General features: G+C 42.3%; 1 long non-coding RNA gene across 2 annotated transcripts in view; it reads right to left on the bottom strand.

The window, feature by feature from the left end:
- LOC132818687 (uncharacterized) overlaps positions 1-14,627 on the bottom strand; it is a 72,790-nt gene that overhangs the window by 18,533 nt on the left and 39,630 nt on the right. The window contains exon 3 of one of the 2 annotated variants that reach the window (XR_009645010.1): positions 741-870. The exons of the other annotated variant lie outside the window; for it this stretch is intronic. This is a non-coding gene — a long non-coding RNA (uncharacterized LOC132818687). The remainder of the gene's footprint in view (positions 1-740; positions 871-14,627) is intronic. 2 annotated transcript variants of the gene reach the window in all.

Below are 14,627 nucleotides of genomic sequence, written 5' to 3'. Positions count from 1 at the left end.
CTGCTTTGCACATCACCCCCATAATAAGTAGGGGAGCCTGCAAATCATGCATTTGTCTATTATCACAAACTAAATTGTCAGAGCTACTTTGAAAGTATATTGCTTGTTTCCATAACAATAACAATTGCAAGCTGAAATCATTAAAGCGGAACTGCAATACAGGAGCATGTTTTGCTGGATAAGGTAGCTAAAGTTTGTGCTTTCACTTGTAAGTGATTGGTTTCATTCAATCTGTTGAATGCTGTCTAGTATAGCTGAAAATGTGTTGCTGGAAAAGCGCAGCAGGTCAGGCAGCATCCAAGGAGCAGGAGAATTGACGTTTCGGGCATGAGCCCTTCTTCAGGATTCATGCCCGAAACGTCGATTCTCCTGCTCCTTGGATGCTGCCTGACCTACTGCGCTTTTCCAGCAACACATTTTCAGCTCTGATCTCCAGCATCTGCAGTCCTCACTTTCTCCGGCTGTCTATTATATTCTTGCTGCTTCTTGCATTCACTTCCCACATTTGCCCATAGGTGTTGACTTCTCTAATCATGATTGGGTGGACTCAGTCCCTTACTGGCAAGTAAAAACAAAGGGACCTTGACTTAAAGTGTATCAGGAAAACTAATGGGTTTGAGAACATGACCAGGCTCTATAGCTCATCTGTTAACAGACCACCCACTGACATGGTATACCTGTCAAAATCTTAAATATGGGGATCTGGGGTATAATACAAAGAACCAATCTTAACATTCCACCTTCAAATCTGTTTACTGCCACTTTCTGGAAATGATAGCAGTAAAAATGACAGCAGAGTTTGAAGCAAGTTTGTTCATTGACACACAGCAGCAACAAACTTCTCACTTCAGAAAAGTCCTTACAACGTTCCTGTAGAGAAATAAAACAAAACATAGTTAGACATGCTTCAGCAAGTTTCTAAGAGGCAACAGATAATGCTGAACAAGAAGCTGCATGATATATGTCTGTTTGTTCTGTATAATGTCTTGAGGGATGAGCTCTAAACGAACGAAACTGTCATCCCAACTCTCAGAAACCGACACCACACTGGCAAACATCTTTTCCTTGAGTTTGTTTGTGACCAGTAGTGAGAAAAGGAAATGTCTGATTGATTGATACTTCAGTAATGTCCAGCTTTACACCAAATATCTGATTGATATTGACAATCCCAATGTCAAAGTTACACCAATTAAAGTATTAGGGCCTAGATTTTTTTATGTGCATGTTATGTGTGCTCGTGTGTGTGTGCTTGTGTGTATATGCACACATGTTGGGTGAAAAGTTTTAAACTGGCACTCATTTGAACTTTAATGATAATTTACAAGATTAAAGAAGCCATGACATTATTTCCTGCGGCAGACATTCATTGTTTAATATAGGTCGAGGTAAGGTAATTATAGATGTTGTTTTACAGTTCATCAGCTGATATATTTACTCAAAGATGCTCAACAGCTCTCGAATGCCTGCAGTTTGTCTTAACATGTACAACATTGTTACAATGGGAGGGATGAAGGGATCTTTTCAACAGAGTTGTTCTAAGTCTTTGCTCTATCCTGGGCCAGAGCTCCTTCCTGGCATTTAATTTCTTCTCATACATTAAACTACTTAAGAGACAGCCTTCCCTCTTCAATTAGAAAATAAGCAGAACTGAGGCCTGAGGCTTTTTGTGTATGACTTTATAACTGGATACCCAGCCAGCACTGGTTATTATTTTACACTAAATGAGAGAGCCTGATATCAAAACATTGTCAAATAGCTGGCAATACGTTAAAGGCTGTTGTTCTATCATAGGATCACGTTGACATTGAAATGCTTGAGGTTTGTTCTGACAGTTAATATTATCAAAACTGCTCAACTGAGGGACCAATGTGTAATTCAACACCAGCTGCCCATTATATGATAATTATTCTTGGACAAAAAGGATTCAAAGATGTAGGACTTTTTGCATAGACGGCTTTAGAACAAAAAACAGCTTCTTTAGTGCCACATGATGTAAGTCTGCTTTATCAGGAAACCACAGGGAATGAATAATGAAAGTACAGCACATTCCAAAGGGATGATCAACCACTCAGGGGATGTGAGCAGAATAATCTTTGGTCTATTTGATCAGGTCACTGTAAAATGAAACCATGAAAAGATTTTCTGCAGTTTGGATTACAGCTCATAGCAATGCATACAGTTTTTACTGTCACATCACCGGATGTAGGTCCTTCCAATGTGCGGCTATATCATACACCATGTGAAGAACACAGAGCAAACTTTTTCTTAATTCACTCACAGGCTGTGGAGTTGTTGGCTAGGCCAGAATTTATTGCCCTTGAGAAGATGAAGGTGAACTACATCCTTGAGCCCATGTCGGGGCAATAGGAAGAGAGTTCAATGATTTTGACTCAGCGACACTGAAGACATGGCAATATATTTCCCAAGACAGGATGCTAACTTTTTTTTTAATTCATTCATGGGAAGTGGACATCACTGGCTGAGCCAATGTTTCTTGCCTAAACCTTGTCGGGGCCCATAGTATTTATAGTATCTGATGCTTTGAGCTGTTCCTTGATACAATGTGGAGTGAATCTGTGTGCTGAGCTCTCCCATCATTGTGGGCAGGGATACTTGTGGAGCCTCCTTCACCACTGAGTTGCTTTTTGTCCACCACCATCCACTACTGGACATGGCAAGACTGCAGGACATAGATCTAATCCATTGGCTATGGGATCAGTTAGTTCTGTATATCACATGCTGTTTATGCTGTCTGGCATGCAAATAGTCCTGAAAATGTGTTGCTGGAAAAGCGCAGAGGTCAGGCAGCATCCAAGGAACAGGAGATTCGACGTTTCGGGCATAAGCCCTTCTTCAGGCTTATGCCCGAAAAGTCGAATCTCCTGTTCCTTGGATGCTGCCTGACCTGCTGCGCTTTTCCAGCAACACATTTTCAGCTCTGATCTCCAGCATCTGCAGACCTCACTTTCTCCCATGCAAATAGTCCTGTTTGGTAGCTTCACCCAGGTTGATACCTCATATTCAGGTATTCCTGGTGCTGCTCCTCTGGTGCTCTACTTCACTCTCCATTGAACCAGGGTTAATCCTCTGACTCAACAGCAGTGGAGAAATAAGGGATATGCTGAGGCAAGAGGTTATGTATTCACCTTAAAGCTCGAACTGCTGTGGTCTGGAGTCAATGCTCTAGATAACAGGATTCTGGGTAATCCAAGATGGAGGATGGGAAAAATTTCTGGCTGTAAGAGCTGCTCCTTTTTTTTGAGGTATTTTAGGTGTTGGACGTGATTTCCTCAAATTCCAGGAGCAGCAATTACTGATTTATATGCTGTTGCATAGCCTTGGAACTTTGGGAAAAAAAAGTCAAAACAACAGCAGTTTAAAAGCGACAAAAGCACATGGTGAGGACAGTGCAAGAGAGAGAGAGAGAGAGAAAACCTGCACAGTTACTGCCTTTGCTGTTTGAATTTGTGTATCGCTGGACATCGGAGAGCATCTGGAAAAATGAACAAACAATGAAATTCACAACTAATCTTGGAGGAACTGTTGGGCAAAGTTCACAGCACAGAATCAGATAAGTTAATTGTAGTTTTAAGTTTGTCCAAGAGAAAGGCTGCAGTAGTGAGTATTGTAGATTCTTTCTTGATTATGTGTTTTTTGGAGAAAAGTCTCTTGATTAAACTTAAAATATAAGCCATAGCTATTAATTTAACCTGAGACAGTGTTTGTAGAGGAATAAGACAGTGTTATTTTCTGGGTCTGTAGATTGTGAAGGAGCAAAAATGGCCTTTGAGTAATATGTACTTCTTGTCAGATGTGGGAGTTTAAAGAGAGTTTAAGGGTTACTGCAGATTATATCTGCCATAAATGCTGTTGGATGCGAATCTTATCAGATCAAGTGGATCGGTTGGAGAGACAGATAGAAGCGATGAGGAATTTGCAACAGCAACGGTATGTGCTGGATGGCAGTTATACGACAGAGGGAAAGTCTCAGATACAGTCACATAGATGGGTTAACTCCAGGAAGGGTAAGAGAGGTAGGAGGCTAGTGCAGGAGTTTTTTGTGGATATACCCATTTCAAACAGGGAGATAGTGAGGAAAGAGATCAATCTGAGATGGGTACAGCTGAGAACAGAAGTGAGTCAAACAGTCTGGGCAGGCAGGGACAAGGTAGGACTAATAAATTAAACTGCATTTATTTCAATGCAAGGGGCCTAACAGGGAAGGCAGATGAACTCACGGCATAGTACAGAACATGGGACTGGGATATCATAGCAATTACAGAAACACGGTTCAGGGATGGGCAGGACTAGCAGCTTAATGTTCCAGGATACAAATGCTACAGGAAGGATAGAAAGGGACGCAAGAGAGGAGGGGGAGTGGCATTTTTGATAAGGGATAGCATTACAGCTGTGCTGAGAGAGGATATTCCTGGAAATACACCTAGGGAAGTTATTTGGGTGGAACTGAGAAATAAGAAAGGGATGATCACCTTTTTGTGATTGTATTATAGACCCCCCCAATAGTCAGAGGGAAATTGAGAAACAAATTTGTAATGAGATCTCAGCTCACTGTAAGAATAATAGAGTAGTTATGGTAGGGGATTTTAACTTTCCAAACATCGACTGGGACTGCCATAATGTTAAAGGTTTAGATGGAGAGGAATTTCTTAAGTATGCATAAGACAATTTTCTGATTCAGTATGTGGATGTAGCTACTAGAGAAGGTGCAAAACTTGACCTACTTTTGGGAAATAAGGCAGGGCAGGTGACTGAGCTGTCAGTGGGGGAAGACTTTGGGGCCAGCGACCATAATTCTATTTGTTTTAAAATCGTGATGGAAAAGGATAGACCAGATCTAAAAATTGATGTTCTAAATTGGAGAAAGGCCAATTTTAACGGTATTAGGCAAGAACTTTCGAAAGCTGATTGGAGGCAGATGCTCACAGGTAAAGGGACAGCTGGAAAATGGGAAGCCTTCAGAAATGAGATAACAAGAATCCAGAGAAAGTGTATTCCTGTCAGGGTGAAAGGGAAGGCTGGTAGGTGTAGGGAATGCTGGATGACGAAAGAAATTGAGGATTTGGTTAAGAAAAAGAAGGAAGCATATGTCAGGTATAAACAGGATAGATCGAGTGAATCCTTATAACAGTATAAAGAAAATAGGAATATACTTAAGAGGTAAATCAGGAGGGCAAAACGGGGACATGAGATAGCTTTGGCAAATAGAATTAAGGAGAATCCAAAGGGTTTTTACAAATATATTAAGGACAAAAGGGTAACCAGAGAGAGAATAGGGCCCCTCAAAGATCAGCAAGGTGGCCTTTGTGTGGAGCTGCAGGAAATGGGGAGCTGCTAAATGAATATTTTGCATCAGTATTTACTATGGAAAAGGATATGGAAGATATAGACTGTAGGCAAATAGATGGTGACATCTTGAAAAATGTCCAGATTAAAGAGGAGGAAGTGCTGGATGTCTTGAAATGGTTAAACGTGGATAAATCCTCAGGACCTGATCAGGTGTACCCGAGAACTCTGGGGGAAGCTAGGGAAGTGATTGCTGGGCCTCTTGCTGAGATATTTGTATCATCGATAGTCACAGGTGAGGTGCCAGAAGACTGGAGGTTGGTAAACGTGGTGCCACTGTTTAAGAAGGGCAGTAAAGACAAGCCAGGGAACAACAGACTGGTGAGCCTGACCTCGGTGGTGGGCAAGTTGTTGGAGGGAATCCTGAGGGACAGGATGTACATGTATTTGGAAAAGCATGGACTGATTTGGGATAGTCAACATGGCTTTGTGCGTGGGAAATCATGTCTCACAAACTTGATTGAGTTTTTTGAAGAAGTAACAAAGAAGATTGATGAGGTCAGAGCAGTAGATGTGATCTATATGGACTTCAGTAAGGCATTCGACAAGGTTCCCCATGGGATACTGATTAACAAGGTTAGATCTCATGGAATACAGGGAGAACTAGCCATTTGGATATAGAATTGGCTCAAAGGTAGAAGACAGAGGGTGGCAGTGGAGGGTTGTTTTTCACACTGGAGGCCTGTGATCAGTGGAGTGCCACAAGGTTCGGTGCTGGGCCCTCTATTTACATAAATGATTTGGATGCGAGCATAAGAGGTACAGTTAGTAAGTTTGCAGATGACACCAAAATTGGAGGTGTAGTGGACAGCGAAGAGGGTTACCTCAGATTACAACAGGATCTGGACCAGATGGGCCAATGGGCTGAGGAGTGGCAGATGGAGTTTAATTCAGATAAATGCGAGCTGCTGCATTTTGGGAAAGCAAATCTTAGCAGGACTTATAAATGTAATGGTAAGGTCCTAGGGAGTGTTGCTGAACAAAGAGACCTTGGAGTGCAGGTTCATAGCTTCTTGAAAGTGGAGTTGCAGGTGGATAGGATAGTGAAGAAGATGTTTGGTATGCTTTCCTTTATTGGTCAAGAGTATTTGAGTACAGGAATTGGGAGGTTATGTTGCGGCTGTACAGGACATTGATTAGGTCACTGTTGGAATATTGTGTGCAATTCTGGTCTCCTTCCTATTGGAAAGATGTTGTGAAACTTGAAAGAGTTCAGAAAAGATTAACAAGGATGTTGCCAGGGTTGGAGGATCTGAGCTACAGAGGCAGAACAGGCTGGGGCTGTTTTCCCTGGAGCGTCGGAGGCTGAAGGGTGACCTTATAGACGTTTACAAAATTATGAGGGACATGGATAGGATAAACAGACAAAGTCTTTTCCCTGGGGTCAGGGAGTCCAGAACTAGAGGGCATAGATTTAGGGTTCAAGAGGAAAGACATAAAAGAGACCTAAGGGGCAACGTTTTCACGCAGAGGGAGGTACGTGTATGGAATGAGCTGCCAGAGGATGTGGTGGAGGCTGGTACAATTGCAACATTTAAGAGGCGTTTGGATGGGTATATGAATAGGTAAGGTTTGGAGTGATATGGGCCGGGTGCTGGCAGTTGGGACTAGGCTGGGTTGGGATATCTGGTCAACATGGATGGGTTGGACCGAAGGGTCTGTTTCCATGCTGTGCATCTCTATGACTCTATTGAGGGCAGGTCTCTTTTGAATGTATCTCACTCTGCTTCCATTACTGGTGTGTCTTTGCTATCAGTGAGACAGAATACATCCAGAAGTGGTCATTCTGATGTCTGGGATATTGTCTGTAAGGTATGATTCTGTGGGAAATTATTTCACTGTTCCAATTTTGTTACCAGCCCACAGACATTAGGAAGAAGGGGCTATGGATCTGCAGGGACCGTTACAATTTCCGGTACGGTGGTTAATGCGTGTTCGTCCGTCCATCCAATTTATTTCACTGGATCAGACTTTGTAGCTGTTAAGTACAATTGAGTGGCTTGCTTGGCTGTTTCAGGGGGCAGTTAGCAGTCAATCCCATTGGTGTGGGTCTGGAGTCCCATGAGGGTCAGTAAAGGTAAGCACAGCAAGTCTCCTTCCCTATAGTCACTGACAGGTTTTCACAGTTCTGTGGTCGCCAGTAAGACTGTTTTTAATTCGAGATGTTTTTTATTAATTGAAATCAAGTTTCATCATCTACTGTGGCATGATTCAAATGCATGTCCCAGAACATGAGCATGGATCTCTGAATTACTAGTTCAATGGCAACACCACTATGCCATTGTTTCCGAAGCATCTCACGCACAATTTACATGCTATTTTACTACAGATTGCCGTTGTCCATGTCCAATGTATCAATTCACTTTCAACAGGTATTTTGAGTCGAAGTCCATGTGATTTCACACCACATCTGTCAGCAGTGCTTCCATGAGTCAATGTTTGATTATGTTCCAGCCCAGGGAGGAATTGCCCATGTGAGTCTGCATTTCGTCAAGCAGGACTGAAGGCACACTTGCTGGCTGATTTGAGGAAAAGGTCTTACACTGCTAGAAATTACACAAGGAATCTTACCCCCTGTGGAGTGAAGAGAAATGAAAGCTATCACGGACATAATAGCAACCAAGTGACCTTGGGCACTGCCCTACCAAACAGATATAGAAGATCCCAAAGGCCACTATAGTTTGCATCAACCTCAAGCAGCATTGACCTTCCTTCTCCAATCTGCCGAATCACAGTTCCATGTTTGGGGACTCTGCTGCCATTGGAACAGGTCAGTAGCAACAAAGATTTTTCACTCTTTTAGCACTCCAATTAAAATGTTGTACAATCAAAATAAACAAGGTTCCCTTGAGTGAAAGTAAGAGGAATTTTAATACTTCCAAATCCTAAGGAAAATTGTAACAAAAACATACCCGCACAGGCATAAAGATTGTGAATCAGAAAGCGGCTGGTACAGAAAAGGAAGATAAAAGCATCAGAAGTTTAAAAGTTCCTATGGTCCTCGATTTGTCAGACTTCAACCTGAAACCATACTGTTTATTTTATGTCTTGTTTCCTCAGTGAATGGATGCTTCTTGTGGTTTAGCATTAGTACAGAGGTACAGAGGATCAAAGAAAGAAAGAGAAAGGGAGTCTTCCAGTCCTTGCTATTTCAAATCAACTTTCTTTTCCTGTCTTCCCAAAGCTGTTTATCTGAAATCCAATTCACTCGGGCATTTCTTTGTCTGTTCTTATGTTTTTAAAAGTTGTCTTATCTCCAGGCAACTTTCTTCCTAATATATGAGTCTTCCAGAAAGGAGCAAATCAAAAATAGGAAGTGAGGCTTTTCTTTTTCAAATATATGAGCATGTTTCAGTGCCTTTTGATAAAATGTTAATTTAAGCCGAGACTGTGTATTTATTTTGCTTTGACTTCCTGAACTTGCCTCAGTCTGTGATCACTGCAGCCATTTCAGCCCAAATTTCTTCCTTCTTAAAACAATTTTACTTCTGTAGGTCTCAAGTAATAAAGTCAGATGAAGGAATGATTTTTTTTCTTGTTATGTGCATTTTACATTAAGGATATGATAAAATACAGTGAGAAACTTTCATTTGTTGTCACGATTCGGTGACATTTTGACTAATTTAAGAATAAGGGGGAAAAGAAGGAAGACATAGTTTAAAGAGTGCCCATCAGTCCTGAGCCAACTCATCACTGTCACATGCCTGTGCCACCATCCCTCTGTCATTGCTTCACAGCTGTCTGCACTGGACCCATACCAACGACCAATCCTCAGGCCCCATCTTTCACCAGTGGACCTACCTCAACAACAGCAATGTAGCAGCCACCAATTCCAATGCCAGGTCCCGTCCTCGCCCTGGAGAAATAAGTAAAGGCTTATCCAAAATCTGAGCAGGACTCGCTCGAGGTCCATAGTGGACTTGCTCGAGGTCCGTACTGGATTTGCTCGAGGTCTGAGCCAGACTCACTCTAGGTCCTCACCACCGCTGATACCATGCTAACTCAGGACAAAAGTGAGTTAGGTATTGAGAGAAGCAAAAAAAAAGAAACAAGAGAGAGAAAAAAGAAAAGAGAAGTGGTTGGTGCAGACAGGCTCCAGCTCAGGAGACTCGCTCTGACACCACCTTGCTGCAGTGTGATGGAAGTTGAAAACTGATGCTCCATATTTTACCAGTATTGCTGAGTCTCTTACTGCTTGGTGCAAGAAAATACATTTCATCTCAAGTACCCACAATAAAGGCTTGGTAGTAACGGGGGTGGGGTTACCAAGGTGGAAGGGTGGAATTCCAGAAAGCTAGAAGTCATTTTGTTCACATATTGTGGTGTTTTTGACATGGCCCAGAGATCAGCCTGATTGACATGTTTGGCTTCCAACTGGATAGAGATAAATCCAGAGTGGTTTTAGGACTAATCCCTGATTGCCTGAGCCTTGGCTTCAAGGATCCTTGTATTGTATGGCCACTGCTCTTGGGCTACAAGTACCGTTAGAAACAGTATTTCCCTTTCTCTTGAAGCTGTCCAAATCCAACAGCAGCTTTTTAGTTTTCTGTACCCTGGGACAGGGGGAAAATAATTAGGAACAAAAGGTATTACTTGGACATGAATATTGTTGATATGGGACCTCCATTTTAAGATAGGTTAGAAGGAGCAGCAGGCCTCTGTGCGTTATTTACTAATTTTACTAGCTTTCCTTCAGATTGACCAGTTTCACTCAGAGGCTGTGAATCTCCAAAGCACTGCCCTGTTTCTATTGAGCAAACTGACTGCCCACCCCTTGTCCTGCATCCGAAAATTCCCAGAAATGGGTAGAATGAAGAAAAGGTTGGTGTAAAAAGTCTGCACCTTGTTGAAATATTGGTGATACCTGACCCACTGTTGTACAGGTAGTTATTCTATAACACGCTAGTTGTGTTCTTGTACAACCCAGCGTTATAGAAAAATCACGCCATAGAAACAACACTCAAAGTGTTGGTGATGTGATCACTTTACAGCTAAGACATGTTTTAAAAGTTCGCGCTTTTGGAACACTTGTCCCCAATTTGTCAATCGCATTACCGCGAATTTGAGTTAATGAAACACGTGTTCTAGCAGAACAACCTGAATCCTAAATCCCAAGCCATTCACACAACAATAGCACCACAGGAACATCTTAACCCAAAGTTTCTGGTCTGGGTTGGTGGGGAGCCCATTGATATTGTCCGTAAAGATTTGCTGATTCACCCTTTCAAGATTTTGCAACTGTACCTTCTGACTCTGGCTGAAGCATTTTTGGGTCAGTGCCCACATCTTGGGAGAAAGATTGTTGGATGCAAGAAATGACAAAAGAAGGGAGGATACGGTTACTGTTCATATCAAAGGCAGATCATTTTTCAAAAGTCCAAGTTTTTCAGTCAGTGAATGTGTCAGTGAATGAGGTGGCTGAGATGGATAAGGTGGAAGGAGTGAGTAGGTGGGGTGGTTAAGTGACTTAAGTCAATGGATGAGGTGGGTAGGTGTGAGTAGGTGAGTAGGTGAGTAGGCAGTCAGTTGGCCAGCTTGACAGTGTGTGATAGAGAGGCTGTCATTGAGTTGTTGTCAGTTGACAAGTTGACAAGAAACTTGAAAGGGTTCAGAAAAGGTTTACAAAGATGTTGCCAGGGTTGGAGATTTGAGCTATAGGGAGACTTTGAATAGGCTAAGGCTGTTTTCCCTGGAGTGTCAGAGGCTGAGGGATGATCTTATAGAGATTTATAAAATCAGGAGGGGCGTGGATAGGGTAAATAGAGAAAGTATTTTTAATTGTTGCGGCTGTACAGGACACTGGTTAGGCCACTGTTGGAATATTGCATGCAATTCTGGTCTCCTTCCTGTTGGAAAGATGTTATAGAAACATAGAAATATAGAAAAGTACAGCGCAGTACAGGCCCTTTGGCCCTCGATGTTGCGCCGATCCAAGCCCACCTAACCTACACTAGCCCACTTTCCTCCATATGCCTATCCAATGCCCGTTTCAAATGCCCATAAAGAGGGAGAGTCCACCACTGTTACTGGCAGGGCATTCCATGAACTCACGACTCGCTGAGTAAAGAATCTACCCCTAACATCTGTCCTATACCTACCACCCCTTAATTTAAAACTATGCCCCCTCATAATAGCTGACTCCATACATGGAAAAAGGTTCTCATTGTCAACCCTATCTAAACCCCTAATCATCTTGTACACCTCTATCAAGTCACCCCTAAACCTTCTTTTCTCCAATGAAAACAGCCCCAAGTGCCTCAGCCTTTCCTGATACGATCTTCCTACCATACCAGGCAACATCCTGGTAAAAAAAATTCGAGGAGAAAGTGAGGACTGCAGATGCTGGAGATCAGAGCTGAAAATGTGTTGCTGGAAAAGCGCAGCAGGTCAGGCAGCATCCAAAGAGCAGGAGAATCAACGTTTTGGGCATGAGCCCTTCTTCAGGAGGGGTAACATCCTGGTAAACCTCCTTTGCACCCGTCCCAGTGCCTCCATATCCTTCCTATAGTATGGCGACCAAAACTGCACACAATACTCCAGATGCAGCCACACCAGGGTCTTATACAACTGCAACATGACCTCAGGACTCCGGAACTCAATTCCTCTCCCAATAAAAGCCAGTAGGCTATATGCCTTCTTCACAGCACTACTCACCTGGGTGGCAACTTTCAGAGATCTATATACATGGACACCAAGATCTCTCTGCTCAACCACACTACCAAGTATCCGACCATTAGCCCAGTGCTCCATCTTCTTCTTACTCTTTCCAAAGTGAATCACTTCACACTTACCTACATTGAACTCCATTTGCCACCTTTCTGCCCAGCTCTGCAGCTTATCTATATCCCGCTGTAACCTGCCACATCCTTCCTCACTGTCAACAACTCCACCGACTTTTGTATCATCTGCAAACTTGCTCACCTAACCTTCTAGCCCCTTCTCCAGGTCATTTGTAAAAATGACAAACAGCAATGGTCCCAAAATAGATCCTTGCGGAACACCACTAATAACTGTACTCCAAGATGAACCTTTACCATCAACTACTACCCTCTGTCTTCTTCCAGCCAGCCAATTCCTAATCCAAACCTCTAACGCACCCTCAGTGCCATACCTCTGTATTTTTTGCAGTAGCCTACCATGGGGAACCTTATCAAATGCCTTACTAAAATCCATATACACCACATCTACTGCTTTACTCTTTTCTCTGGGATCGGGGAGTCCAGAACTAGAGGGCATAGGTTTGGGGTGAGAGGGAAAAGATATAAAAGAGACCTAAGGGGCAACTTTTTCACACAGAGGGTGGTACATGTATGGAATGAGCTGCCAGAGGATGTGGTGGAGGCTGGTACAATTGCAACAGTTAAGAGGCATTTGGATGGGTATATGAATAGGTAGGGTTTTGAGGGATATGGGCCAGGTGCTGGCAGGTGGGACTAGATTGGGTTGGGATATCTGGTCGGCATGGGCGGGTTGGACCGAAGGGTCTGTTTCCGTGCTGTACATTTCAATGGCTCTATGATTCTATGCCAAAGGCTGAGGCTGGGTGGTTGAAGAGAGGTTGGCTGATTGGAGGTTCAGTTGCAGACTATAGTTGAGCTGCATGGCTGATGTCTGAATCAGATTAAACTGTCCAACACTTTGCTGGTAAGTACATAGATCTGTTACAAGTCTCCACCCTGATCTCAGGGTTAAAGACATTTGCAGAGTATCCTGGGGAGCAAGAATCAGCCAACAAAAGATTTATTATTGCAGTTCCAACGTATGTCCGCACACCAGAACCTATGTAGGGACCTAATGTGTATCTTTCAATGCAGCCTCCAACATCTGGAGAATGAACAATGTATGGCCTATGCATGGCCTCAAGAATAGTTTCTCTTTCCCCATTATTCGACTTCTGAATGGGCCTCTCAAATTTCAAATCTAATGTTGACCTTGCTCTTTGTGCATTGTCTCTACAGCCATGACATTGCATTCCTCGCATGGTACTGTTACCCCTTTGTAGTTTACATGGTATGAGCAGCCTGTACTGCAGGCAAAACAACACTTTTCACTGTACCTATGTACATGTGAGAACAATAAATCAAATCAGTAACATGCAAAGACTCGCACTTTAGAGGTTACTGCTGCCTGAGGAGAAACTTTCTGTGAATACTGTAAAAAAAATACTGACTCTGGTGAGTATTTTCTAAAGAGAGAATGTTGTATAAGTAAAAGGTCAACAGGTTGTACTCTCTCTCCTTCCTCATCAGCTTAAGCATGTTCCAGAAATGCTACCAAGTTCTCTCCCTGAAATTTCAGTTGTTCATGGGCAAGTGATTTGATTTGATTTGATTTGATTTATTATTGCCACGTCTACTGAGGTACAATGAAAATTTTTGTCTTATGTGCTTTACAAGCAACATATAGGCAACAAATGAAGAACATTTGATAAAGTTTGATTTCTAACAGCTACCACAAAAGCAAACATGTATCAATGGTAGCAATGTCAACTTGCATTTATATCAAATCTTCAGTGTTGTCAACTACCCCAAGATGCATCACAGAAGGGTTAGCAAAAAAAAATTTGACTGAGTCACAAAAGAAATACTTGGACAAACAGCTAAAACTTTGGTCAGAGGTAGGTTTTTGAGTGCATTTTAAAAGAGAACAATAGAGAAGTTTAAGCAGGGAATTCCAGAGCTTAGGAATTCCAGGAAGTACTAACCTTAAGGATGAGCAAGAAGCTAGAATTAGAGAATTGCAGAGGTCAAAGGGGAGAAGATTATGGAGAAAGAGAGAGAGAGAGGTGAAATCATTGAGTGATTGGAAAACAAGAATGTGAACTTTGGAATAAACGCTGTAGTATCGGCAATAATGGCTAAAAGCATGAAAGAAAATGTTTAAATACAATTCAAAATCTCTTGACAATTCTTGGAGCCTTTTTGAAATGAGATCCCATCTCAATTGTAGAAACCTGTTGGTTCAGGTGTTTCAGATTCTGAAGATCCTACTGTTTTAAAAGCCTGCACTGATTGGCCACCACCCTTCCGCTGAAACGATCACCAGGAAAATATCATTTGGCAACCAAATGCTTTGCTGCTTTTTGACAAAGCATTCCTTCAATCGCTAAACACAATACTGAGTCACCCCAAAGCTTGGTAAGACAATTCATTAATGGTTCCTGGCAGACTATTTCCAAACAAGTGCATGATTACATTCCAACCAGTCTTTTCTGTCAAAGTGTTTGTAATCACCTTCAGAATTCCTGCATGTTGAAATTTAGA

This window comes from Hemiscyllium ocellatum, chromosome 9, assembly GCF_020745735.1.
Source record: "Hemiscyllium ocellatum isolate sHemOce1 chromosome 9, sHemOce1.pat.X.cur, whole genome shotgun sequence".
Lineage (NCBI taxonomy): Eukaryota > Metazoa > Chordata > Chondrichthyes > Orectolobiformes > Hemiscylliidae > Hemiscyllium > Hemiscyllium ocellatum.
The sequence above is the reverse complement of the archived record's forward strand: the minus strand, read 5'-3'. Positions and strand labels throughout refer to the sequence as shown.